We start from the raw sequence: 25,753 nt of genomic DNA on the forward strand, positions 1-25,753 counted from the left end.
AGTGGGTCAGCTTCTGTGTGTTCCATCAAGTTGTTGTCATTGGTTCAGTTTCTGTGTGTTCGTTCCGGATTTGTTCCGTTGGTCACTTTCTGTGTGTTTGGCCAGGTTGTGGTCATTGGGTCAGTTGCAGTTTATGTCCTGTGCAGATGTGGTCAGTGGGTCAGTTACTGTGTGTTTGGTCAGGTTGTGGTCAATGGGTCAGTTTCTGTGTGTTCAGTCAGGTTATGGTCAGTGTGTCAGTTTCAGTTTTTGTTCGGTGAGGTTGTGATCAGTGGGTCAGTTTCTGTGTGTTCGGACAGGATTTGGTCAGTGGGTCTGTTTCTGTGTGTTAGGTCAGTTTGTGGTCAGTGGTCAGTTTGTGTGTGTTTGGTCATGTTGTGTTCAGTGCGTCAGTTTCTGTGTGTTCATCCAGTTGGTGGCCAGTTGGTCATTTTCTATATGTTCGGACAGGTGCAGGTCTGTGGGCCACTTTCTGCCTGTTCGGTCAGGCTGTTGACAGTGGGTCAATTTATAGTTTTTCATTCAAGTTGTGGTCAGTGTGTCAGTTTCTGTGTGCTCAGTCAGGAGTTGGTCATTTTTCAGTTTCTGTGTGTTCGCTCAGGATGTGGTCAGTGGGTCAGTTTCTGTGTGTTCCTTCAGGTTGTGGTTATTGTGTCATTTCGGTTGGTTCGGTCAGATTGTGGTCATTGCGTCAGTTTCTGTGTGATCGGTCAGGATTTGGTCAGTGTGTCAGTTTCTGTGTGATCGGTCAGGTTATGGTCGGTGGTTCAGTTTCTCTGTGTTCGGACAGGTTGTTTTCAATGGGTCAGTTTCTGTGCATTCGTTGCATCTGTATTCCTTGTGTCAGTTCCTGTGTGTTCACTCAGTTTGTGGTCAGTGCTTCAGTTTCTGTGTGTTCAGACAGGTTGTGGTCAGTTGGTCAGTTTCTCTGAAAGCGTTCCATTTGTGGTCATTGCATCAGTTTCTGATTGTTTGGTCAGGTTATGTTCAGTGGGTCAGTTTGTGTGAGTTCATTCAGGATATGTTCAGTGAGTCAGTTTCTTTGTGTTTGGTCATGTTATGTTCATTGTGTCAGTCATTGCGTGCTCGGTCAGGTTGTGGTCAGTGTTTCTCTTTCTGTGTGTTCAGTCAGGATTTGTTCAGTATGTCAGTTTCTGTGTGATCAGTAAGGATTTGGTCAGTGGATCAGTTTCTCTCGGTTCCATCAGTGTGTGGTCAGTGGGACAGTTTCTGTGCGTTCAGTAAAGTTGTTGTCAGTGGTTCAGTTTCTGTTTGTTCGGTCAGGATTTGTTCAGTGTGTCACTTTCTGTGTGTTTTTACCAGCTTGTGGTCAATGGGTCAGTTTCGGTGGGCTCGGTCAGGTTGTGGTCAGTATTTTTTCGGTCAGGTTTTTGTCAATGGTCCAGTTTCATTGTGCTCGGGCAGGTTGTGTTCTGTGGGTCAGTTTCTGTGTGTTTCGTCAGGATTTGTTCCCTGGGTCAGTTTCTCTGTGCTCACTAAGGAAGTGGACAGCGGGTCAGTCTCTGTGTGCTCAGACAGGTGGTGGTCTGTGGGTCAGTTTCTGTGTGTTCAGACAGGTGGTGGTCAAACGGTAAGTTTCTGTGTGTTCAGTCAGGTTGTGGTCAGTGGACCAGTTTCTGTGTGTTCCGTCAGTTTGGGGTCAGTTTGTCAGTTTGTGTGTGTTGCATCAAGTTGTTGTCATTGGGTCAGTTTCTGTGTGTTCTGTCCGGATTTGTTCAGTTGATCACTTTCTGTGTATTTGGCCAGGTTTTGGTCAATGTTTCAGTTTCAGTTTTTGTTCAGTGAGGTTTAGGTCAGTGGGTCTGTTTCTGTGTGTTCGGTCAGTTTGTGTTCAATGGGTCAGTTTCTGTGTGTTTGGTCAGGTTTGGTCAGCATGTCAGTTTCCGTTTTTGTTTGGTGAGGTTGTGGTCAGTGGTTCAATTTTTGTGTGTTCGGTCAGTATTTGGTCAGTGTGTCCGTTTATGTGTGCTCGGTCAGGTTGCAATCAGTGGGTCAATTTCTGTCTCTTCGGACAGGATCTGGTCAGTGGGTCAGTTTCCGTTTGTTTCATCAGACTGTTGTCAGTGGGTCAGTTTCTGTCTGTTCGGTCATGATTTGTTCAGTGGGTCAAATTATGTCTGTTCAGTCAGGTTGTGGTCGCTGGGTCATTTTCTGTGTGCTCGGTCAGGTTGTGGTAAGCGGGCCAGTTTCTGTGTTTTCGGTCAGTTTGTGGTCAGTTGTTCAGTTTCTATTTGTTTGGACAGGTGCTGGTCTGCAGGTCAGTTTCTGCATGTTCGATCAGTTTGTGGTCAATGGATCAGTTTCTGTGGTTTCTCACAGTTTGTGGTCAGTGGATCAGTTTCTCTGTGTTCGGTCAAGTTGTTGTCAGTGTGTCAGATTCTGTGTGGTCAGATTGTGGTCAGTGTATCTCTTTCTGAGTGTTCGGTCATGTTATGGTCAGAAGGTCAGTATCTGCGTGTTTGTTAATGTTTTTGTCAATGGGTCAGTTTCTGTGTGTTCTGTCAGGTTATGGTCAGTGGATTAGTTTCTGTGTGTTTGGTCAGGTTGTGTACATTTGGTCACTTTCTGCGTGTTCGGTCAGGTTGTGGTCAGTGGGGAAGTTTCTGTGTGCACTTTCAGGTTGTGATCAGTGGTTTAGTTTTGGTGTGTTCGATCAGTTGGTGGTAGTTTGGTCACTTTCAGTTTGTTCAGTCAGATTGTGGTCAATGGGTCAGTTTCTGTGTGTTCGGTCAGGATTTGTTCAGCGTGTTTGATTCTTTTGATCGGTCAGGTTATGGTCACTGGTTCAGTTTCTCTGTGTTCGGACAGTTTGTGGTCAGCGGATCAGTTTACGTGTGTTTGTTCCATCTGTGGTCCTTGTGTCAGTTCCTGTGTGCTCGCTCAGTTTGTTGCGTTTGGGTCAGTTTCTGTGTGGTCAGTCAGGATTTGGTCAGTTTTTCAGTTTCTGTGTGATCGGTCAGGTTGTAGTCAGTGGATCATTTTCTCTGAGTTCAGTCAGGATGTGTTCAGCGGGTAAGTTTCTGTGTTTGTGGTCAGCCTGTTGTCAGTGGGTCAGTGAATGTGTGCTAGGACAGGTGGTGATCAGTGGGTCAGATTCTGTGTGTTCAATCAGTTTGTGGTCAGTCGATAAGTTTCTGTGGTTTCTGTCAGTGTGTGGTCAGTGGATCAGTTTCTCTGTGTTCAGTCAAGTTGTTGTCAGTGGGTCAGATTCTGTGTGGTCAGATTGTGGTCAGTGTATCAGTTCCTGAGTGTTCGGACAGGTTATGGTCAGAAGGACAGTTTCTGCGTGTTTGGTTGTTTTTAGTCAATGGGTCAGTTTCTGTGTGTTCTGTCAGGTTGTGGTCAGTGGATTAGTTTGTGTTTGTTTGGCCAGGTTGTGGTCATTTGATCATTTTCTGTGTGTTCAGTCAGATTGTGGTCAGTGGGTCAGTTTCTGTGTGTTCTGTCAGGTTGTGGTCATTGGATTAATTTCTGTGGGATCAGTCAGTGTGTGGTCAGTGGATCAGTTCTGTCTGTTTGGTCAAGTTGTTGTCAGAGGTTCAGTTTCTGTGTGTTGAGTCAGGATTTGTTCAGTTGTTCAGTTTCTGCGTGTTTGGCCAGATTCTGGTCAATTGGTCATTTCCTGTGTGTTCAGTCAGGTTGTGGTAGGAAGGACAGTTTCTGTGTGCTCGGTCATGATATGGTCAATGGGTCAGTTTCAGCATTTTTTCGGTCAGGTTGTGGTCAATGTGTCAGTTCCTGTGTGTTCGGTCAGATTGCGGTCAGTGGGTCATTTCCTGTGTTTTCGGGCAGGTTATGGGCAGTGGGTCAGTCTCTCTGTGCTCAATCAGGTTGTGGTCAGTGGGTTACTTCCTGTACTTCCTGTCTGGTTATGTCAGTTGGTGACATTTTCTGTTTTCGATCAGTTTGTGAGCAGTGGGTTAGTTTTATTGTGCTCCGTCTGGTTTTGGCCAGTGGGTCATTCCTGTGTGTTCAGTCAGGTTGCGGTCAGAAGGGCAATTTCTGTGTTCTTGGTCAGGTTATGGTCAGTCGGTCTGTTTCTGTGTTTGGTCAGGTTTTGGTCAATGGGTCAGTTTCTTTGTGTTCGGTCAGGTTGTGGTCAGTCTGTCAGTTTCAGTTTTTGTTCGGTGAGGTTGTGGTCAGTTGGTCAGTTTCTGTGTGATCGGTCAGGATTTGGTCAGTGTGTCAGTTTCTGTTTGATTCATCATACTGTTGACAGTTGATCAGTTTCTGTGCGTTCGGTCAGGATTTGGTCAGTGGGTCAGTTTCTGTGTGTTCGGTAAGGTTGTGGTCAATGTGTCAGTTTTTGTGTGCTTGGTCAGGTTGTGGTAAGTGAGCCAGTTTCTTTGTGTTCTCTCATGTCCTGTCAGTGGGTCAGTTTCTGTGTGTTCGATGAGTTTGTGGTCAGTAGGTCAGTTTGTGTGTGTTCAGTCAGGTTGTGTTCAGTGCGTCAGTTTCTGTGTGTTCAGCGAGATTGTGGTCAGTGGGTGAGTTTCTATGTGTTTGGACAGGATCTGGTCAGTGGGTCAGTTACTGTTTGTTTCATCAGACTGTTGACAGTGGGTCAGTTTCTGTGCGTTCGGTCAGGATCTGGTCAGTGGGCCAGTTTCTGTGCATTCGGTCAGGTTGTGGCCAGTGTGTTAGTTTCTGTGTGCATGGTCAGGTTGTGGTAAGTGATCCAGTTTCTTTGTGTTCTGTTAGGTTCTGTCAGTGGGTCAGTTTCTGTGTGTTCGGTCAGTTTGTGGTCAGTGTGTCAGTTTGTGTGTGTTCAGTCAGGTTGTGTTCAGTGCGTCAGATTCAGTGTGTTCAGCGAGGTTTTGGTCAGTGGGTCAGTTTCTATGTGTTTGGACAGGATCTGGTCAGTGGGTCAATTACTGTTTGTTTCATCTGTGGGTCCTTTTCTGCGTGTTCGGTCAGTTTGTTGCCAGTTGGTCAACTTCAGTGTGTTCATTCAGGTTGTGGTCAGTGTGTCAGTTTCTGTGTGCTCAGTCAGGCGTTGGTCATTGTGTCAGTTTCTGTGTGTTCGGTCAGGTTGTGGTCAGTTGGTCAGTTTCTCGGTGTTCATTCAGGTTGTGGTTATTGTGTCAGTTTCGGTGTGTTCGGTCAGGTTGTGGTCATTGGGTCAGTTTCTGTGTGATCGGTCATGATTTGGTCAGTGTGTGAGCTTCTGTGTGATCAGTCAGGTTATGGTCAGTGGTTCAGCTTCTCTGTGTTCGGACAGGTTGTGGTCAGTGGGTCAGTTTCTGTGTGTTCGTTCCATCTGTGGTTCTTGTGTCATTTTCTGCGTGTTCGCTCAGTTTGTTGTCAATGGGTCAGTTTTTTGTGGTCAGTCAGGATTTGGTCTGTGTTTCAGTTTCTGTGTGTTCGGTGAGGTTGTGTTCAGTGGTTCATTTTCTCTGATTTCAGTCAGGATGTTTTCAGTGGGTAAGTTTCTGTGTTTGTGGTCATACTGTTGTCAGTGGGCCAATTACTGTGCACTCGGACAGGTGGTGGTTAGTGGGTGAGTTTCTGTGTGTTAGGACAGGTGGTGATCAGTTTGTTAGTTTCTGTGTGTTCAATCAGTTTGTGGTCAGTGGGTCAGTTTCTGTGTGTTCTGTCAGGTTGTGGTCAGTAGATTAGTTTATGTGTTTTTGTTCAGGTTGTGGTCATTTGGTCACTTTCTGTGTGTTCGGTCAGGTTGTGGCCAGTTGGTCAGTTCTGTATGCACCGCCAGGTTGTGATCAGTGGTTCACTTTTGGTGTGCTCGGTCAGGTTGTGGTCATTTGGTCACTTTCAGTGTGTTCGTTCAGATTGTGTCGAATGGGTCAGTTTCTGTGAGTTCGGAGAAGTTGTAGTCAGTTGACCAGTTTCTGTGTGTTCCGTCAGTTTGTCGTCAGTGGATCAGTTTCTATGGGTTCTGTCAGTGTGTGGTCAGTGGGTCAGTTTCTGCCTGTTTGATCGAATTGTTGTCAGAAGTTCATTTTCTTTGAGTTCTGTCAGGATTTGTTCAGTTGGTCAGTTTCTGAATGTTTGGCCAGGTTGTGGTCATTGGGTCAGGTTCTGTGTGTTCAATCAGGTTGTGGTCAGTGGGTTAGTTTTTGTGTGTTCGGTCATGGTGTTGTCAGTGTGTCAGTTTCTGTGTTCAGTCAGGTTGTGGTTAATGTATAAGGTTCTCTGTGTTCGCTGAGGTTGTGGTCAGTGGGCCAGTTTCTGTTTGTTTCGTCACACTGTTGTTAGTGGATCAGTTTCTGTGTGTTCGGTCAGGAATTGGTCAGTGGTTCAGTTTTTGTGTGTTCGGTCAGGTTGTGGTCAGTCGATCAGTTTCTGTGTGCACCATCAGTTTGTGGTCAGTGGTTCAGCTTGGGTGTGGTCGGTCAGGTTGCGGTCATTTGGTCACTTTCAGTGTGTTCGGTCAGATTGTGGTCAATCGGCCAGATCCTTTGTGATTGGACATGTTGTGGTCAGTGGGTCAGTTCCTGTGTGTTTGGTCAAGATATGGTCAGTTGATCAGTTTCTGTGTGTTCAGTCAGCTTGTGGTCAGTGGATCAGTTTCAGTTTTTGTTCGGTGAGTTTGTGGTCAGTGGGTCAGTTTGTGTTTGTTCAGTCAGGTTGTGTTCAGTGCATCTGTTTCTGTGTCTTCAGCCAGTTTGTGGTTAGTGGGTCAGTTTCTATGCGTTTATTCAGGTGCTGGTCTGTGGGTCAGTTTCTGCATGTTCGGTCAGTTTGTCACCAGTGGCTCAACTTCTCTGTATTCATTCAGGTTGTGGTCAGTGTGTCAGTTTCTCTGTGCTCAGTCAGGAGTTGGTCATTGTGTCAGTTACTGTGTTTTCAGAAAGGATCTGGTCTGTGGGTCAGTTTCCGTATGTTCAATCAGGTTGTGTTCAGTGGGGCAATTTCTGTGTTCTCGGTCAGGTTATGGTCAGTCGGTCAGTTTCTGTGTTCGGTCAGGTTGTGGCCAGTCGGTCAGTTTCTGTGTGTTCGGTCAGGACATGGTCAGAATGTCAGTTTCTGCGTGTTTGTTCAGGTTGCCGTCAGAGGCTCAGTCTGATTGAATTCGGCCAGTATATGTTCAGTGGGCCAGTATCTGTTTGTTCGGTCAGGTGTAGTCAGTGGGTCAGATTATTTGTGTTCAGTCAGGTTCTGGTCAGTGGGTCAGTTTCTGTGTGTTCAGTCAGGTTGTGGTCAGTGCGTAAGTTTATGTGTGTTCGGTCTGGATTTGGTCAGTGTGTCAATTTCTATGTGACCTTTATGATTTTGGTCAGTGGGTAAGTTTCTGTGTTTTTGGTGAGGTTGTGTTCAGTGGGTCAGTCTCTGTGGATTTGCTCCGGTTGTGGCCAGTGTGTCCGTTACTGTTTGTCCGGTCAGAATATGGTCAGATGGTCAGTTTCTGGGTAATTGGTCAGGTTGTGATCAGTGGTTCCAATTGGTTGACTTTTGTCAGTATTTGGTCAGTGGACCAATTTCTGTTTGCTCGATAAATTTTGGTCAGTTTTTGTGTGACCTGTCAGGTTGTGGTCAGTAGGTCAGTTTCCATTTGTTCGGTCAGGTTGTGGTCAGTGGGTCTGTTTCTGTGTGTTTGGTCAGGTTGTGTTCAGTGCGTCAATTTTTGTTTGTTCAGCCAGGTTTTGTTCAGTGGATCTTTTTCTATTTGTTTTGACAGGTGCTGGTCCATGGGTCAGTTACTGTGTGCTCGGTCAGGTTTTGTTCAGTGGGCCAGATTCTGTGAGTTCATTCTGGATGTGTTCAGTGGATCAGTTTCTGTGGGTTCCGTCAGTGTGTGGTTAGTTGGTCAGTTTCTGTGTGTTCGTTCAAGTTATTGTCATTGGATCAGTTTCTGTGTGTTCGGTCTGTATTTGTTCAGTTGGCCACTTTCTGTGTGTTTGGCCAGGTTGTGGTCAGTGGGTCAGTTTTGTTGTGTTCGGTCAGGGTGTGGTCAGCGGGTCAGTTTAGTTGTGTTCGGTCAGGTTGTGGTCAGTGGGTCAGTTTCCGTGTGTTTGGTCAAGTTGTAGTCAGTGGGTCAGTTTATGTTTTTTCTGTGAGGATTTGGTCAGTGTGTCAGTTTCTGTGTGTTTGTTCAGGTTGTGGTCAGTGTGTCAGTTTCTGTCTGATCGGTCAGTTGTGGTCAGTGGGTCGGTTTCTGTGTGTTTGGTCAGGATGCGGTCAGTGGATTAGATTCTGTGTTCTAGGTCAGGTTGTTGTCAGTGAGTCCCTTTCTGTGTGATTGTTCAAGTTGTGGTCATTGTTTCAGTGTCTGTGTGTTTTGTCAGGGTGTGGTCAGTGGTTCATTTTCTGTGTGTTCAGTCAGGACTTGGTTACTGGGTCAGTTTTTCTGTGTTCAGTCAGGCTGAGGTCAGTGTGACAGTTTCTGTGTTTGGTCAGGTTGTTGGCAGTTTGTCAGTTTCTGTGTGTTTGGTCAGATTGTGGTCAGTTGGTCAGTTTCTGTGTTTTCGGTCAGGTTGTTGTCAGTGGGTCAGTTCCTGTGTGCTGGTCAGGTTGTTGCCTGTGGGTCAGGTTCAGTGTGTCCAGTCAGGTTGTGGTAAGTGGGTAAGTTTGTGTGTGTTTGGTGAGGTTGTGGACAGTGTGTCAGTTACTTTGTGATCGGTCAGGTTTTGGTCAGGGGGTCAGATTCCGTGAGTTCATTCAGGATGTGTTCAGTGGGTCAATTTCTGTGTGTTCAGTCAGGTTGTGGTCAGTGGATCAGTTTCTGTCGATTCCTTCAGTTTGTGGTCAGTGGTAAAGTTCCTGTGAGTTCAGTCAAGTTTTTGTCAGTGTTCCAGTTTCTGTGTGTTCGGTCAGAATTTGTTCAGGTTGTCACTTTCTGTGTTTTTGACCAGGTTGTGGTCAATGCGTAAGTTTCGGTGTTCTCGGTAACATTGTGGTCAGTGTGTCAATTTCAGTGTTTGTTTGGACAGGTTGTGGTCAATGGGTCAGTTTCTTTTTGCTCGGGCATTTTGTGTTCTGTGAGTCAGTTTCTGTGTGTTTGGTCAGGATTTGGTCCGTGGGTCAGTTTCTGTGTGCTCAGTAAGGATGTGGACCGTGGGTCAATTTCTGTGTGCTCGTACAGGTGGTGGTCATTGTATCAGTTTCTGTCTGTTCATGCAGGAGGTGATCATTAGGTCAGTTGCTGTCTGTTCAGTCAGGTTGTGGTCAGTGGATCAGTTTCTGTGGGTTCCGTCAATGAGTTATTGTCATTGGGTCAGTTTCTGTGTGTTCGGTCCGTATTTGTTCAGTTATCCACTTTCTGTGTGTTTGGCCAGGTTGTGGTCAATGGGTCAGTTTATATGTGTTCTGTCAGTTTGTGGTCAGTGGGTCAGTTTGCATTTGTTCGGTCAGGTTGTGTTCAGTGTGTCAGATTCTGTGTGTTCAGCCAGGTTGTATTCAGTGGGTCACTTTCTGCGTGTTCCATCCGGTTGTGTTCAGTGGGCCAGTTACTTTGTGTTCATTCAGTTTGTGGTCAGTGGGTCAGTTTGTGTGTGTTCGGTCAGGTTGTCTTCAGTGTGTCAGTTTCTGAGTGTTCAGCCAGGTTGTGACCAATGGGTCATGTTCTGTGTCTTTGGACAGGTGGTTGTCTGAGGTTCAATTTTTGTGTGTTTGTTCAGGTTGTGGTCAATGGGTCAGTTTCGGTGTTTTCGGTCAGTATGTGGTCAGTGGGTCAGTTATTGTGTGTTTGTTTGGACAGGTTGTGGTCAATGGGTCAGTTTCTTTTTGCTCGGGCATTTTGTGTTCTGTGAGTCAGTTTCTGTGTGTTTGGTCAGGATTTGGTCCGTGGGTCAGTTTCTGTGTGCTCAGTAAGGATGTGGACCGTGGGTCAATTTCTGTGTGCTCGTACAGGTGGTGGTCATTGTATCAGTTTCTGTGTGTTCATGCAGGAGGTGATCATTAGGTCAGTTGCTGTCTGTTGAGTCAGGTTGTGGTCAGTGCATCAGTTTCTGTGGGTTCCGTCAATGAGTTATTGTCATTGGGTCAGTTTCTGTGTGTTCGGTCCGTATTTGTTCAGTTGGCCACTTTCTGTGTGTTTGGCCAGGTTGTGGTCAATGAGTCAGTTTCTATGTGTTCTGTCAGTATGTGGTCAGTGGGTCAGTTTGTGTGTGGTCGGCCAGGATTTGGTCAGTGTGTCAGTTTCTGTGGGGTGAGTCAGTTTGTGAACAGTGGTTCAGTTTCTGTGTGTTCAGGCAGGTTGTGTTCATTGGGTCAGTTTCTGTGTATTCATTCCATTTGTGGTCATTGTGTCAGTTTCTGGGTGTTCGGTTAGGTTCTGGACAATGGCTCAGTTTCTCTGAGTTCGTTCATGTTTGGTCATTGTGTCAGACTTTGTGTGCTCGGTCAGGTTGTGGTCAGTGTGTCAGTTTCTGTGTGTTCAGTCAGGATTTGTTCATTGTGTCAGTTTCTGTGTGATCAGCAAGGTTTTGTTCAGTGGATCAGTTTCTGTCGGTTCGATCAGTGTTTGGACAGTGGGAAGGTTTATGTGTGTTCGGTCTAGTTGTTGTCAATTGTTCAGTTGCTTTGCGTTCGTTCAGGATTTGTTCAGTGTGTCACTTTCTGTGTGTTTCATCAGATTGTTGTCAGTGGGTCAGTTTCTGTGTGTTCGTTCAGGATTTGGTCAGTATGTCAGATTCTGTGTGTTCTGGCAGGTTGTGGTCAGTGAGTCAGTTTTTGTGTGCTCAGTCTGGCTGTGGAACGTGGGCCAGTTTCTGTGTGTTCCTTCAGGTTGTGGTCAGTGGGTCAGTTTATCTGTGTTCGGTCAGTTTGTGGTCATTGGCCAGTTTGTGTGTGTTTGGTCAGGTTGTGTTCAGTGTGTCAGTTTCTGTGTCTTCAGCCAAGTTGTGGTCAGTGGGTCAGTTTCTGTGTGGTCGATCAGGTTGTCGCCAGTGGGTCTATTTATGTGTGTTCATTCAGGTGTGATCAGTGTATCAGTTTCTGTGTGCTCAGTCAAGGGTTGTTCATTGTGACAGTTTCTGTGTGTTCGGTCAGGTTGTGGTCAGTGGGTCAGTTTCTGTTTGTTCATTCAGGTTGTGGTTATTGTATCAGTTTCGGTGTGATCGGTCAGATTGGGGTAAGTGTGTCAGTTTCAGTGTTTGTTCCATCAGGTTGTTGTAAATGGGTCACTTTCTTTGTGCTCGGGCAGGTTGTATTCTGTTTTTTCCGTTTCTGCCTGTTTGGTCAGGATTTGATCCCTGGGTAAGTTTCTGTGTGCTCAATAAGGATGTGGACAGTGGGTCAGTTTCTGTGTGCACGGACATTTGGTGGTCTGTGGGTCAGTTTCCGTGTGTTCAGACAGGTGGTGGTCAATTAGACTGTTTCTGTGTGTTCAGTCAGCTTCTGGTCAGTGGATCAGTTTCCGTGGGTTCCGTCAGTGTGTGGTCAGTGGTACAGTTTCTGCGTGTTACAGCAAGTTGTTGTCATTGGGTCAGTTTATGTGTGTTCGGTCCGGATTGTTCAGTTGGTCACTTTCTGTGTGTTTGGTCAGGTGGTGGTCAATGGGTCAGTTTCTTCGTGGTCGGTCAGTTTTTGTTCATTGTGTCAGTTTCAGTTTTTGTTCGGTGAGGTTCTGGTCAGTGGATCAGTTTCCATGTGTTCAGTCAGGATTTGCTCAGTGTGTCAGTTTCTGTGTGCTCGGTCAGTTTCGGATCAGTGGGTCAATTTCTGTCTTTTCGGAAAGGATCTGGTAAGTGGGTCAGCTTCTGTGTGTTTGTACAGGTGCTGATCTGCGGCTCAGTTTCTACATGTTAGGTCAGGTTGTCGCCAATGGGTCAATTTTTGTTTGCTCGGTCAGTTCGTGCTCAGTTCGTCAGTTTCAGGGGGTTCAGTCATTTTATGGTCAGTGGATCATTTTCTGTTGGATCCGTCAGCGTGTGGTCAGTGGGTCAGTTTCTGTTTGTTCGGTCAAGTTGTTGTCAGCGGTTCAGTTTCTGTGTGTTCGGTCAGGATTTTTTCCATTGGTCAGTTTCTGTGTGTTTGGCCAGGTGGTGGTCAATGGGTCAGTTTCGGTGTGTTCGGTCAGGTTTTGGTAGGAAGTCCCTTTTATGTGAGCTCGGTCAGGTTGTGGTCAGTGGGCATGTTCCAGTTATTGTTCTTTCAGGTTGTGGACAGTGGGTCAGTTTCAGAATATTTTCAGTCAGGTTTTGGTCCATGGGTCAGTTTCTGTGTTTTCGGTCAGATTGTGCTCAATGGGACATTAACAGTGCATTTGGTAAGGTTGTGGTCAGTGGGTCATTTCCTGTGTGATCGGTCAGTTTGTGTTCAGTGGGTCAGCTTCTGTGTGCTCGGTCAGGTTGTGGTCTGTGGGTCAGTTTCTGTGTGCTTGGAAAGGTTGTGGTCAGTGGTTAAGTTTCTGTGTGTTCGGTCAGGATTTTTTCAGTGGGTCCATTTCTGAGAGTTCGGTCAAGTTGTAGTCAGTGGGGCTGTTGCTCTCTGTTCGGTCAGGATTTGGTCAGTTTGTCAGTTTCTGTGTGTTCGTTCAGGATGTGGTCAGTGGGTTAGTTTCTGTGTGCTAGTTCAGGTTGTTGTCAGTGGGTCACTTTCTGTGTGATTGTTCAGGTTGTGGTCATTGTGTCAGTGTCTGTGTGTTTTGTCAGGTTGTGGTCAGTGGGTCATTTTCTGTGTGTTCAGTCATGACTTGGTCACTGTGTCATTCTTTTCGTGTTCAGTCAGGTTGAGGTCAGTGTGCCAGCTTCTGTGTGATTGGTCAGGTTGTGGTCAGTGGTTCATTTTCTGTGTGTTCAGTCATGACTTGGTCACTGTGTCAGTCTTTTCGTGTTCAGTCAGGTTGAGGTTAGTGTGCCAGCTTCTGTGTGATCGGTCATGTTGTGGGCAGTGTGTCAGTTTCTGTGTGTTCGGTCAGTTTGTGGTCAGTTGGTCAGTTTCTGTGTGTTCGGTCAGGTTGTGGTCAGTGGGTCAGTTATTGTGAGTTTGGTCAGGTGGTGGTCAATGGGTCAGTTTCTTCGTGTTCGGTCAGTTTGTGTTCATTGTGTCAGTTTCAGTTTTTGTTCGGTGAGGTTCTGGTCAGTGGATCAGTTTCCATGTGTTCACTCAGGATTTGCTCAGTGTGTCAGTTTCTGTGTGCTCTGTCAGGTTCGGATCAGTGGGTCAATTTCTGTCTTTTCGGAAAGGATCTGGTAAGTGGGTCAGCTTCTGAGTGTTTGTACAGGTGCTGATCTGCGGCTCAGTTTCTACATGTTAGGTCATGTTGTCGCCAATGGGTCAATTTTTGTTTGCTCGGTCAGTTCGTGCTCAGTTCGTCAGTTTCAGTGGGTTCAGTCATTTTATGGTCAGTGGATCATTTTCTGTGGGATCTGTCAGCGTGCGGTCAGTGGGTCATTTCTGTTTGTTCGGTCAAGTTGTTGTCAGCGGTTCAGTTTCTGTGTGTTCGGTCAGGATTTTTTCCATTGGTCAGTTTCTGTGTGTTTGGCCAGGTTTTGGTAGGAAGTCCCTTTTATGTGAGCTCGGTCAGGTTGTGGTCAGTGGGCATGTTCCAGTTATTGTTCTTTCAGGTTGTGGACAGTGGGTCAGTTTCAGAATATTTTCAGTCAGGTTTTGGTCCATGGGTCAGTTTCTGTGTTTTCGGTCAGATTGTGCTCAATGGGACATTAACAGTGCATTTGGTAAGGTTGTGGTCAGTGGGTCATTTCCTGTGTGATCGGTCAGTTTGTGTTCAGTGGGTCAGCTTCTGTGTGCTCGGTCAGGTTGTGGTCTGTGGGTCAGTTTCTGTGTGCTTGGAAAGGTTGTGGTCAGTGGTTAAGTTTCTGTGTGTTCGGTCAGGATTTTTTCAGTGGGTCCATTTCTGAGAGTTCGGTCAAGTTGTAGTCAGTGGGGCAGTTGCTCTCTGTTCGGTCAGGATTTGGTCAGTTTGTCAGTTTCTGTGTGTTCGTTCAGGATGTGGTCAGTGGGTTAGTTTCTGTGTGCTAGTTCAGGTTGTTGTCAGTGGGTCACTTTCTGTGTGATTGTTCAGGTTGTGGTCATTGTGTCAGTGTCTGTGTGTTTTGTCAGGTTGTGGTCAGTGGGTCATTTTCTGTGTGTTCAGTCATGACTTGGTCACTGTGTCATTCTTTTCGTGTTCAGTCAGGTTGAGGTCAGTGTGCCAGCTTCTGTGTGATTGGTCAGGTTGTGGTCAGTGGTTCATTTTCTGTGTGTTCAGTCATGACTTGGTCACTGTGTCAGTCTTTTCGTGTTCAGTCAGGTTGAGGTTAGTGTGCCAGCTTCTGTGTGATCGGTCATGTTGTGGGCAGTGTGTCAGTTTCTGTGTGTTCGGTCAGTTTGTGGTCAGTTGGTCAGTTTCTGTGTGTTCGGTCAGGTTGTGGTCAGTGGGTCAGTTATTGTGTGTTTGGTCAGGTGGTGGTCAATGGGTCAGTTTCTTCGTGTTCGGTCAGTTTGTGTTCATTGTGTCAGTTTCAGTTTTTGTTCGGTGAGGTTCTGGTCAGTGGATCAGTTTCCATGTGTTCACTCAGGATTTGCTCAGTGTGTCAGTTTCTGTGTGCTCTGTCAGGTTCGGATCAGTGGGTCAATTTCTGTCTTTTCGGAAAGGATCTGGTAAGTGGGTCAGCTTCTGAGTGTTTGTACAGGTGCTGATCTGCGGCTCAGTTTCTACATGTTAGGTCATGTTGTCGCCAATGGGTCAATTTTTGTTTGCTCGGTCAGTTCGTGCTCAGTTCGTCAGTTTCAGTGGGTTCAGTCATTTTATGGTCAGTGGATCATTTTCTGTGGGATCCGTCAGCGTGCGGTCAGTGGGTCATTTCTGTTTGTTCGGTCAAGTTGTTGTCAGCGGTTCAGTTTCTGTGTGTTCAGTCAGGATTTGTTCCATTGGTCAGTTTCTGTGTGTTTGGCCAGGTGGTGGTCAATGGGTCAGTTTCGGTGTGTTAGGTCAGGTTTTGGTAGGAAGTCCCTTTTCTGTGAGCTCGGTCAGATTGTGGTCAGTGGGTATGTTCCAGTTATTGTTCTTTCAGGTTGTGGACAGTGGGTCAGTTTCAGAATATTTTCAGTCAGGTTTTGGTCCATGGGTTAGTTTCTGTGTTTTCGGTCAGATTGTGCTCATTGGGACATTAACAGTGCATTTGGTAAGGTTGTGGTCAGTGGGTCATTTCCTGTGTGATCGGTCAGTTTGTGTTCAGTGGGTCAGCTTCTGTGTGCTCGGTCAGGTTGTGGTCTGTGGGTCAGTTTCTGTTTGCTTGCAAAGGTTGTGTTCAGTGGTTAAGTTTCTGTGTGTTCGGTCAGGATTTTTTCAGTGGGTCCATTTCTGAGAGTTCGGTCAAGTTGTAGTCAGTGGGGCAGTTGCTCTCTGTTCGGTCAGGATTTGGTCAGTTTGTCAGTTTCTGTGTGTTCGTTCAGGATGTGGTCAGTGGGTTAGTTTCTGTGTGCTAGTTCAGGTTGTTGTCAGTGGGTCACTTTCTGTGTGATTGTTCAGGTTGTGGTTATTGTGTCAGTGTCTGTGTGTTTTGTCAGGTTCTGGTCAGTGGGTCATTTTCTGTGTGTTCAGTCATGACTTGGTCACTGTGTCAGTCTTTTCGTGTTCAGTCAGGTTGAGGTCAATGTGCCAGCTTTTGTGTGATCGGTCAGGTTGTGGGCAGTGTGTCAGTTTCTGTGTGTTCGGTCAGTTTGTGGTCAGTTGGTCAGTTTCTGTGTGTTCGGTCAGGTTGTGGTCAGTGGGTCAGTTATTGTGTGTTTGGTCAGGTTGTGGTCAGTGGGTCAGGTTCTGTGTGTTCGGTCAGGTTGTGGTCAGTGTGTAAGCTTGTGCGTGTTTGGTCAGTTTGTGGTCAGTGGGTCAGTTACAGTGTGATCGGCCAGATTTTGGTCAGTGGGTCACATTCTGTGAGTTCATTCAGGATGTGTTCAGTGGATCAGATTCTGTGTGTTCATTCAGGTTGTGGTCAGTGGATCAATTTCTGTCGATTCCTTCAGGTTGTGGTCAGTGGGACGGTTTCTGTGTGTTTAGTCAAGCTTTTGTCAGTGTTCCAGTTTCTCTGTGTTCGGTCAGGATTTGTTCAGTTTGTCATTTTCTGTGTTTTTGGCCAGGTTGTGGTCAATGGGTCAGTTTCGGTGTTCTCGGTCAGATAGTGGTCTGTGTGTCAGTTTCAGTGTTTGTTCGGTCAGGTTGTCGTCAATGAGTCAGTTTCTGTGTGCTCGGGCATATTGTATTCTGTGGGTCAGTTTCTGTGTGTTTGGTCAGAATTTGGTCCGTGGGTCAGTTTGTGTGTGCTCAGTAAGGATGTGGACCGTGGGTTAATTTCTGTGTGCTTGGACAGGTGGTGGTCATTGGGACAGTTTCTGTGTGTTCGGGCAGGAGGTCATCATTGGGTCAGTTTCTGTCTGTTCACTTAAGTTATGATCATTGGGTCAGTTTCTGTGTGTTCGATCCGTATTTGTTCAGTTGGCCACTTGCTGTGTTTTTGGCCAGGTTGTGGTCAATGGGTCAGTTTTGTTGTGTTTGTTCAGGTTGTGGTCAGTGGGTCAGTTTCTGTGTGTTCAGTCATGTTATGTTCAGTGGATCAGTTTCTTTGTTTCGTTATACTGTGGTCAGTGGGTCAGTATCTGTGTGTACTGTCAATATGTGGTCAGTGGGTCAGCTTCTGTTTGTTGCATGAGGTTGAGGTCACTGGGTCAGTTTCTGTGTATTCCATCAGGTTGTGGTCAATGGGTCAGTTTTTTGTGTTCGGTCAGGTTATGTTAAGTGGGTCAGTTTCTGTGTGTTTGGTCAAATTGTCGTCAGTTTGCCAGTTTCTGTGTGCTCGGTCAGTATTTGTTCAATGGTTCAGTTTGTGTGTGTTCCATCAGGTTGTGGTCAGTGAGTCAGTTTCTGTGTGTTCCATCAGGTTGTGCTCAGTGGGCCCGTTTGCATGTGATCGGTCAGGTTGTAGTCAGTGTGTCAGATTCTGTGTGTGCATCCAGCTTGTAGTCAGTGTGTCAGTTTCTGTGCGTTCCATCAAGTTGTGTTCAGTGGGCCAGTTTCTTTGTGTTCGGTCAGCTTGTTGTCAGTGGGGCAGTTTGTGTGTGTTCGTTCATGTTGTGTTCAGTGTTTCAGTTTCTGTGTGTTCAGCCAGATTGTGGTCAGTGGGTAAGTTTCCGTGTGTTTGGACAAGTGCTGGTCTGAGGGTCAATTTCTGGGTGTTCATTCAGGTTGTGGTCATTGTTTCAGTTTTTGAGTGTATGGTCAGCTTTGAGTCAGTGCGTCATTTTCTGTGTGTTCATTCAGGTTGTGGTTATTGTGTCAGTTTCAGTGCTTTCGGTAAGGTTGTGGTCAGTGGGGCAGTTTCTGTGTGATCGGTCAGGATTTGGTCAGTGTGTCAGTTAATGTGTAATGAGTCAGGTTGTGGTCAGTGGTTCAGATTTTGTGTGTTCGGTCAGGATTTGGTCAGTGGGTCAGATCTGTGTGTTCTGTCAGGTTGTGGTCAGTGGGTCAGTTTCTGTCTGCTCCATCTGTCTGTGGTACGTGAGCCAGTTTCTGAGTGTTCCGTCAGTTTGTGTTCAGTGGTTCAGTTTCTGTGTGTTCGGTCAGGATGTGGTCAGTGGTTCAGTTTCTTTGTGTTTGGTCAAGCTGCAGTCAGTGGCTCCCTTTCTGTGAGATTGTTCAGGTTGTGATCATTGTGTCAGTTTCTGTGTGTTATTCCAGGTTGTGGTCAGTGGGTCATTTTCAGTGTGTTCAGTCAGGACTTGGTCACTGTGTCAGTTTTTGCGTATTCAGTCAGGTTGAGGTCAGTCTGACAGTTTCTGTGTGTTCGGTCAGGTTGTGGTCATTTGGTCAGTTTCTGTGTGTTCAGCCAGGTTGTAGTCAGTGGGTCAATTTCTGTGTGTTCCATCAGGCTGTGTTCTGTGGGCCAGTTCCTGTGTGTTCAGCCAAGTTGTGGTCAGTGGGTCATTTTCTGTGTGGTTGGACAGATGCTGGTCTGAGGGTCAATTTTTGTGTGTTCGTTCAGGTTGTGGTCATTGTGTCAGTTTCTGCGTGTATGGTTAGATTTGTGTCAGTGGGTCATTTTCTGTGTGTTCATTCAAGTTATGGTTATTGTGTCAGTTCCGGTATTTTCAGTCAGGTTGTGGTCAGTGGGACAGCTTCTGTGTGTTCGGTCAGGATTTGGTCAGTGTGTCAATTTATGTATGTTCAGGCAGGTTGTGGTCTGTGGGTCAGTTTCTGTGAATTCGTTCCATTTGTTGTCAATGCGTCAGTTTATGTGTGTACGTTCAGGTTGTGGTCAATGTCTCAGTTTCTGTGAGTTCCTTCATGTTGTGGTCATTGTGTCAGTCTTTGTGTGCTCAGTCAGGTTGTGGTCATTGTGTCAGTTTCTGTGTGTTCAGCCAGGAGTTTGGGCAGTGTTTCAATTTCTGCGTGTTCGGTCAGTTTATGGTCAGTTTGTGGTCTGTTGGTCAGTCTCTGTGTGTTCGGTCAGGTTCTGGTCAGTGGGTCAGTTACTGTGTGTTTGGTCAGGTTGTGGTCAGTGGGTTAGTTTCTGTGTGTTCTGGTCAGGTTTTGGTCAGTGAGTAAGTTTGTGTGTGTTTGAACAGGTTGTGGTCAGTGGGTCAGTTACAGTGTGCTCAGACATGTTTTGATCAGTGGGTCAAATTCTGTGAGTTAATTCAGGATGTGTTCAGTGGGTCAGTTTATGTGTGATCATTCAGGTTGTGGTCACTGGATCAATTTATGTCGATTCCTTAAGTTTGTGGTCAGTGGGACAGTTTCGGTGTATTCAGTCAAGTTTTTGTCAGTGTTCCATTTACTGTGTGTTCGGTCAGGATTTGTTCAGTTGGTCACTTTCTGTGTTTTGGCCAGGTTGTGGTCAATGCTTCAGTTTCGGTTTTCGCGGTCAGATAGTGGTCAGTGTGTCAGTTTCAGTGTTTGTTAAGTCAGGTTGTGGTCAATGGGTCAGTTTCTGTGTGCTCGGGCACTTTGTGTTCTGTGGGTTAGTTTCTGTGTGTTTGGTCAGGATTTGGTCCGTGGGTCAGTTTCTGTGTGCTCAGTAAGGATTTGGACCGTGGATCAATTTCTGTGTGCTCGGACAGGTGGTGGTCATTGTATCAGTTATGTGTGTTCGTGCAGGAGGTCATCATTGGGTTAGTTACTGTCTGTTCAGTCAGGTTGTGGTCAGTGGATCAGTTTCTGTGGGTTCCGTCAGTTTGTGGTCAGTGTGTAAGTTTCTGTGTGTTCGGTCAAGTTATTGTCATTGGGTCAGTTTCTGTGTTTGTGGTCCGTATTTGTTCATTTGGCCACGTTCTGTGTGTTTGGCCAGGTTATGGTCAATGGGTCAGCTTTGTTGTGTTCGGTCAGGTTGTGGTCAGTGGGACAGTTTCTGTGTGTTCCATCAGATTGAGGTCAGTGGGTCAGTTTCTGTGTGTTTCTTCATGTTATGGCCAGTTTGTCAGTTTCTGTGTGTTTGGTCAGGTTGTGGTCAATGGGTCAGTTTCTGTGTGTTCAGTCATTTTATGGTCAGTGGGTCAGTTTCTGTGTGTTCGTTCACGTTGTTGTCAATGGGTCAGTTTCTGTGTGTTCGGTCAGGATGTGTTCATTTTGTCAGTTTCTGTGTGCCCGGTCAGGTTGTGATCAGTGTGTCAGTTTCTGTCTGTTCTGACAGGATCTGGTCAGTGGGTCAGTTTCTGTTTGTTTCGTCACACTGTTGTCAGAGGGTCAGATTCTGTGTGTTCAGTCAGGGTTTATTCAGTGGTTCCGTTTCTGTGTGTTCGGTCAGGTTGTGGTCATTGGGTCAGTTTCTGTGTGTTCCATCGTTTGTTGTCAGTGGGTCAGTTTCTGTGTGTTCTGTCAGATTGTGGTCAGTGGGACAGTTTCTATGTGTTTGGGCAGGTGCTGGTCTGAGGGTCAATTTTTGTGTGTTCGTTCAGGTTGTGGTCATTGTGTCAGTTTCTGTATGTTTGGTCAGTTTTGAGTCAGTGGGTCATGTTCTGTGTGTTCATTTATGTTGTGGATATTGTATCAGTTTTGGAGTTTTCAGTCAGTTTGTCTTCAATGGGACACTTTCTGTGCGATCGGTCAGGATTTGATCAGTGTATCAATTTCTGTGTGTTGATTCAGGTTGCGGTCAGTGGTTCCGTTTCTGTGTGTTCAGGCAGGTTGCGGTCAGTTGGCCAGTTTTTTGTGAATTCGTTCCATTTGTTGTCATTGTGTCTGTTTTTGTGTTTTCGGTCAGGTTGTGGTCAATGGCTCAGTTTCTGTGAGTTCGTTCATGTTGTGGTTATTGTGTCAGTCGTTATGTGCTCGGTCAGGTTGTGGTCAGTGTGTCAGTTTCTGCGTGTTCAGTCAGGATTTGTTCAGTGTGTCAGTTTCTGTGTGTTCAGTCAGATTGAGGTCAGTGTGACAGTTTCTGTGTGTTCGGTCAGTTTGTGGTCAGTTGTTCAGTTTCTGTGAGTTCGGTCAGGTCGTGGTCAGTAGGTCAGTGACTGTGTGTTTGGTCAGGTTGTGGTCAGGGGGTCAGTTTCTGTGTGTTCCACCAGGTTGAGGTCAGTGTGTCAGTTTCTGTGTGTTCCATCAGGTTGTGGTCAATGTGTCAGTTTTGTTGTGTTCGGTCAGGTTGTGCTCAGTGGGTCCGTTTCTGTGTGTTCAGTCATTTTATGGTCAGTTTGTCAGTTTCTGTGTGTTCGGTCAGGTTATGGTCAATGGGTCAGTTTCTGTGTATTCAGTCATTTTATTGTCAGTGGGTCAGTTTCTGTGTGTTCGGTCAGTTTGTGCTCAATGGGTCAGTTTCTGTGTGTTCGGTCAGGTTGTGTTCAGCTTTTCAGTCTCTGTGTGCTCTGTCATGTTGTGATCAGTGGGTCAGTTTCTGTCTGTTCTGAAAGGATCTGGTCAATGGGTCAGTTTCTGTTTGATTCGTCATAATGTTGTCAGTGGGTCAGATTCTGTGTGTTCAGTCAGGATTTGTTCAGTGGTTCAGTTTCCATGTGTTCGGTCAGCTTGTGGTCAGTGGGTCAGTTTGCATGTGTTTGGTCAGGTTGTGTTCAGTGTATCAGTTGCTGTGTGCTCAGCCAGGTTGTGGTTAGTGGGTCATTTTCTGTGTGTTTGGACAGGTGATGGTCTGAGGGTCAATTTTTGTGTGTTCATTCAGGTTGTGGTCATTGTGTCAGTTTCTGTGTTTTTGGTCAGTTTTGAGTCAGTGGGTCATTTTCTGTGTGTTCATTCAGGTTATGGTTATTGTGTCAGTTTTGGTGTTTATGGTCAGGTTGTGGTCATTGTGTCAGTTTCTGTGTGTTTGGTCAGGATTTGGTCCGTGGATCAGTTTCTGTGTGCTCAGTAAGGATGTGGACCATGGGTCAATTTCTGTGTGCTCGGACAGGTGGTGGTCATTGGGAAAGTTTATGTGTGTTTGGGCAGGAGGTCATCATTGGGTTAGTTTCTGTCTGTTCAGTCAGGTTGTGTTCAGTGGTTCAGTTTCTGTGGGTTCCGTCAGTGTGTGGTCAGTGTGCCAGTTTCTGTGTGTTCGGTCAAGTTATTGTCATTGGGTCAGTTTCTGTGTTTGCGGTCCGTATTTGTTCAGTTGGCCACTTTCTGTGCGTTTTGCCAGGTTGTGGTCAATGGGTCAGTTTTGTTGTGTTCGGTCAGGTTGTGGTCAGGGGGTCAGTTTCTGTGTGTTCCATCAGGTTGAGGTCAGTCGGTCAGTTTCTGTGTGTTTCTTCATGTTGTGGTCAATGGGTCAGTTTTGTTGTGTTCGGTCAGGTTTTGTTCAATGGGTCAGTTTCTGTGTGTTCAGTCATGTTATGGTGAGTTTGTCAGTTTCTGTGTGTTCGGTCAGGTTGTGATCAGTCGTCCAGTTTCTGTCAGTTCTGACAGGATCTGGTCATTGTGTCAGTTTCTGTTTGTTTCGTCATACTGTTGTCAGTGGGTCACTTTCTGTGTGTTCAGTCAGGGTTTGTTCAGTGGTTCAGTTTCTGTGTGTTCGGTCAGGTTGTGGTCATTGGGTCAGTTTCTGTATATTCCATCAGGTTGTAGACAGTGGGTCAGTTTCTGGGTGTTCTGTCAGTTTGTGATCAGTAGGTCAGTTTGCATGTGTCCGGTCAGGTTGTGTTCATTTTGTCAGTTTCTGTGTGCTCGGTCAGGTTGTGATCAGTGCTTCAGTTTGTGACTGTTCTGACAGGATCTGGTCAGTGGGTCAGTTTCTGTTTGTTTCGTCATACTGTTGTCAGTGGGTCAGTTTCTGTGTGTTCAGTCAGGGTGTGGTCAGTGGGTCAGTTTCTGTGTGTTCGGTCAGTTTGTGGTCATGTGGTCAGTTTCTGTGTGTTCAGCCATGTTGTAGTCAGTGGGTCAGTTTCTGTGTGTTCCATCAGGTTGTGTTCACAGAATCACACAAAATCACAGAATCCCCACAGTGCAGATAGAGGCCATTTCGGCCCATCGAGCCTGCGCCAACACATATCCCACCCTATCCCCGTAACCCCACATATTTAATCCCCCAACACTAAGGGTCAATTTATCATAGCAAATCAACCTAACCCGCACATCTTTGGCCTGTAGGATGAAACCGGAGCACCCGGAGGAAACCCACGCAGACACAGGGAGAATGTGCAAACTCCACACAGACAGTCGCCCGAGTCCAGATTTGAACCCGTGTCCCTGGCGCTGTGAGGCAACAGTGTGTTCAGCCAAGTTGTGTTCAGTCGGTCATTTTCTATGTGGTTGGACAGGTGCTGGTCTGAGGGTCAATTTTTGTGTGTTCGTTCAGGTTGTGGTCATTGTGTCAGTTTCTGTGTGTATGGTCAGATTTGTGTCAGTGGGTCATTTTCTGTGTGTTCATTCAGGTTGTTGTTATTGTGTAAGTTCCGGTGTTTTCAGTCAGTTTTGGTCAGTGGGACAGCTTCTGTGAGTTCGGCCAGGATTTGGTCAGTGTTTCAGTTTATGTGTGTTCAGGCAGGTTGTGGTCAGTGGGACAGTTTCTGTGAATTCGTTCCATTTGTTGTCAATGTGTCAGTTTATGTGTATACGGTCTGGTTATGGACAATGGCTCAGTTTCTGCGAGTTCGTTCAGGTTGTGGTCATTGTGTCAGTCTTTGTATGCTCAGTCAGGTTGTGGTCATTGTGTCAGTTTCTGTGTGTTCAGTCAGGAGTTTGGGCAGTGTGTCAGTTTCTCTGTGTTCGGTCAGTTTGTGGTCAGTTGGCCAGTCTCTGTTTGTTCGGTCAGGTTGTGGTCATTTGGTCAGCTACTGTGTGTTTGGTCAGGTTATGGTCAGTGGGTCAGGTTCTGTGTGCTCTGGTCAGGTTATCATCAGTGGGTAAGTTTGTGTGTGTTTGAACAGGTTGATTTCAGTGGGTCAGTTACAGTGTGCTCGGTCAGGTTTTGGTCAGTGGGTCAGATTCTGTGAGTTCATTCAGGAAGTGTTCAGTGGGTCAGTTTATGTGTGTTCATTCAGGTTGTGGTCAGTGGATCAATTTTTGTCGATTCCTTAAGTTTGTGGTCAGTGGGACAATTTCGGTGTATTCAGTAAAGTTTTTGTCAGAGTTCCATTTTCTGTGTGTTCGGTCAGGATTTGTTCAGTTGGTCACTTTCTGTTTATTGGCCAGGTTGTGGTCAATGGTTCAGTTTCGGTGATCTCGGTCAGATAGTTGTCAGTGTGTCAGTTTCAGTGTTTGTTCGGTCAGGTTGTGGTCAATGGGTCAGTTTCTGTGTGCTCGGGCCTTTTCGTGTTCTGTGGGTTAGTTTCTGTGTGTTTGGTCAGGATTTGGTCCGTGGGTCAGTTTCTGTGTGCTCAGTAAGGAGGTGGACTGTGGGTCAATATCTGTGTGCTCCGACAGGTGGTGGTCATTGGGAAAGTTTCTGTGTGTTCGGGCAGGAGGTCATCATTGGGTTAGTTTCTGTCTGTTCAGTCAGGTTGTTGTCAGTGGATCAGTTTCTGTTGGTTCTGTCAGTTTGTGGTCAGTGTGTCAGTTTCTGTGCGTTCGGTCAAGTTATTGTCATTGGGTCAGTTTCTGTGTTTTCGGTCCGTATTTGTTCAGTTGGCCACTTTCTGTGTGTTTGGCCAGATTGTGGTCAATGAGTCAGTTTTTTGTGTTCGGTCAGGTTGTGGTCAAGGGGTCAGTTTCTGTTTGTTCCATCAGTTTGAGATCAGTGGGTCAGTTTCTGTGCGTTTCTTCAGGTTGTGGTCAAGGGTCAGTTTTGTTGTGTTCGGTCAGGTTTTGTTCACCGGGTCAGTTTCTCTGTGTTCAGTCATGTTATGGTCAGTTTGTCAGTTTCTGTGTGTTCGGTCAGGTTGTGTTCAATGGGTCAGTTTCTGTGTGTTCGATCAGGTTGTGTTCATTTTGACAGTTTCTGTGTGCTCGGTCAGGTTGTGATCAGTGTGTCAGTTTCTCTCTGTTCCGACAGGATCTGGTCAGTGGGTCAGTTTCTGTTCGGTTCGTCATACTGTTGTCAGCGGGTCAGTTTCTGTGTGTTCAGTCAGGGTTTGTTCAGTGGTTCGGTTTCTGTGTGTTCGGTCAGGTTGTGTTCATTGGGTCAGTTTCTGTGTGTTCCATCAGGTTGTTGTCAGTGGGTCAGTTTCTGTGTGTTCTATCAGATTGTGGTCTTTGGGTCAGTTTGCATGTGTTCAGTCTGGATTTGTTCAATGGTTCCGTTTCTGTGTGTTTGGACAGGTGCTGGTCTGAGGGTCAATTTTTGTGTGCTCGTTCAGGTTGTGGTCATTGTGTCAGTTTCTGTGTGTTTGGTCAGTTATGAGTCAGTGGGCCATGTTCTGTGTGTTCATTCAGGTTGTGGTTATTGTGTCAGTTTTGGTGTTTTCGGTCAGGTTGTGGTCAGTGGGACAGTTTCTGTGTGATCGGTCAGGATTTGATCAGTGTATCAGTTTCTGTGTGGTGATTCAGGTTGCGGTCAGTGGTTCAGTTTCTGTGTGCTCAGGCAGGTTGTGGTCAATGGGCCAGTTTTTTGTGAATTCGTTCCATTTGAGGTCATTGTGTCTTTTTCTGTGTGTTCGGTCAGGTTGTGGTCAATGGCTCAGTTTCTGTGAGTTCATTCATGTTGTGGTCATTGTGTCAGTCATTATGTGCTCGGTCAGGTTGTGTTCAGTGCGTCAGTTTCTGTGTGTTCAGTCAGGATTTGTTCAGTGTGTCAGTTTTTGTGTGTTCGGTCAGATTGAGGTCAGTTTGACAGTTTCTGTGTGTTCGGTCAGGTTGTGGGCAGTGTGTCAGTTTCTGTGTGATCCGTCAGTTTGTGGTCAGTTGGTCATTTTCTGTGCGTTCAGTCAGGACTTGGTCACTGTGTCAGTTTTTGTGTTTTCAGTCAGATTGAGGTCAGTGTGACAGTTTCTGTGTGTTCGGTCAGGTTGTGGGCAGTGTGTCAGTTTCTGTGTGATCGGTCAGTTTGTGATCAGTTGGTCATTTTCAGTGCGTTCAGTCAGGGCTTGGTCGCAGTGTCAGTTTTTGTGTGTTCAGTCAGATTAAGGTCAATGTGACAGTTTCGGCATGTTCGGTCAGGTTGTGGGCAGTGTGTCAGTTTCTGTGTGTTCGGTCAGTTTGTGGTCAGTTGGTCAGTTTCTGTGTGTTCGGTCAGGTTGTGTTCAATGGATCAGTTACTGTGTGTTTGGTCAGGTTGTGGTCTGGGGGTCAGTTTTTGTGAGTTCCATCAGGTTGAGGTCAGTGGGTTAGTTTCTGTGTGTTCCATCAGGTTGTGGTCAATGTGTCAGTTTTGTTGTGTTCGGTCAGGTTGTGTTCAGTGGGTCAGTTTCTGTGTGTTCAGTCATTTTATGTTCATTTTGTCAGCTTATGTTTGTTCGGTCAGGTTGTGGTCAATGGGTCAGTTTCTGTGTTTTCAGTCAGGTTGTGTTCAGTTTGTCAGTTTCTGTGTGC

Source organism: Somniosus microcephalus, unplaced genomic scaffold, assembly GCF_052327205.1.
Source record: "Somniosus microcephalus isolate GS21.2 unplaced genomic scaffold, FLI_Smic_1.0 unresolved_chr8, whole genome shotgun sequence".
Lineage (NCBI taxonomy): Eukaryota > Metazoa > Chordata > Chondrichthyes > Squaliformes > Somniosidae > Somniosus > Somniosus microcephalus.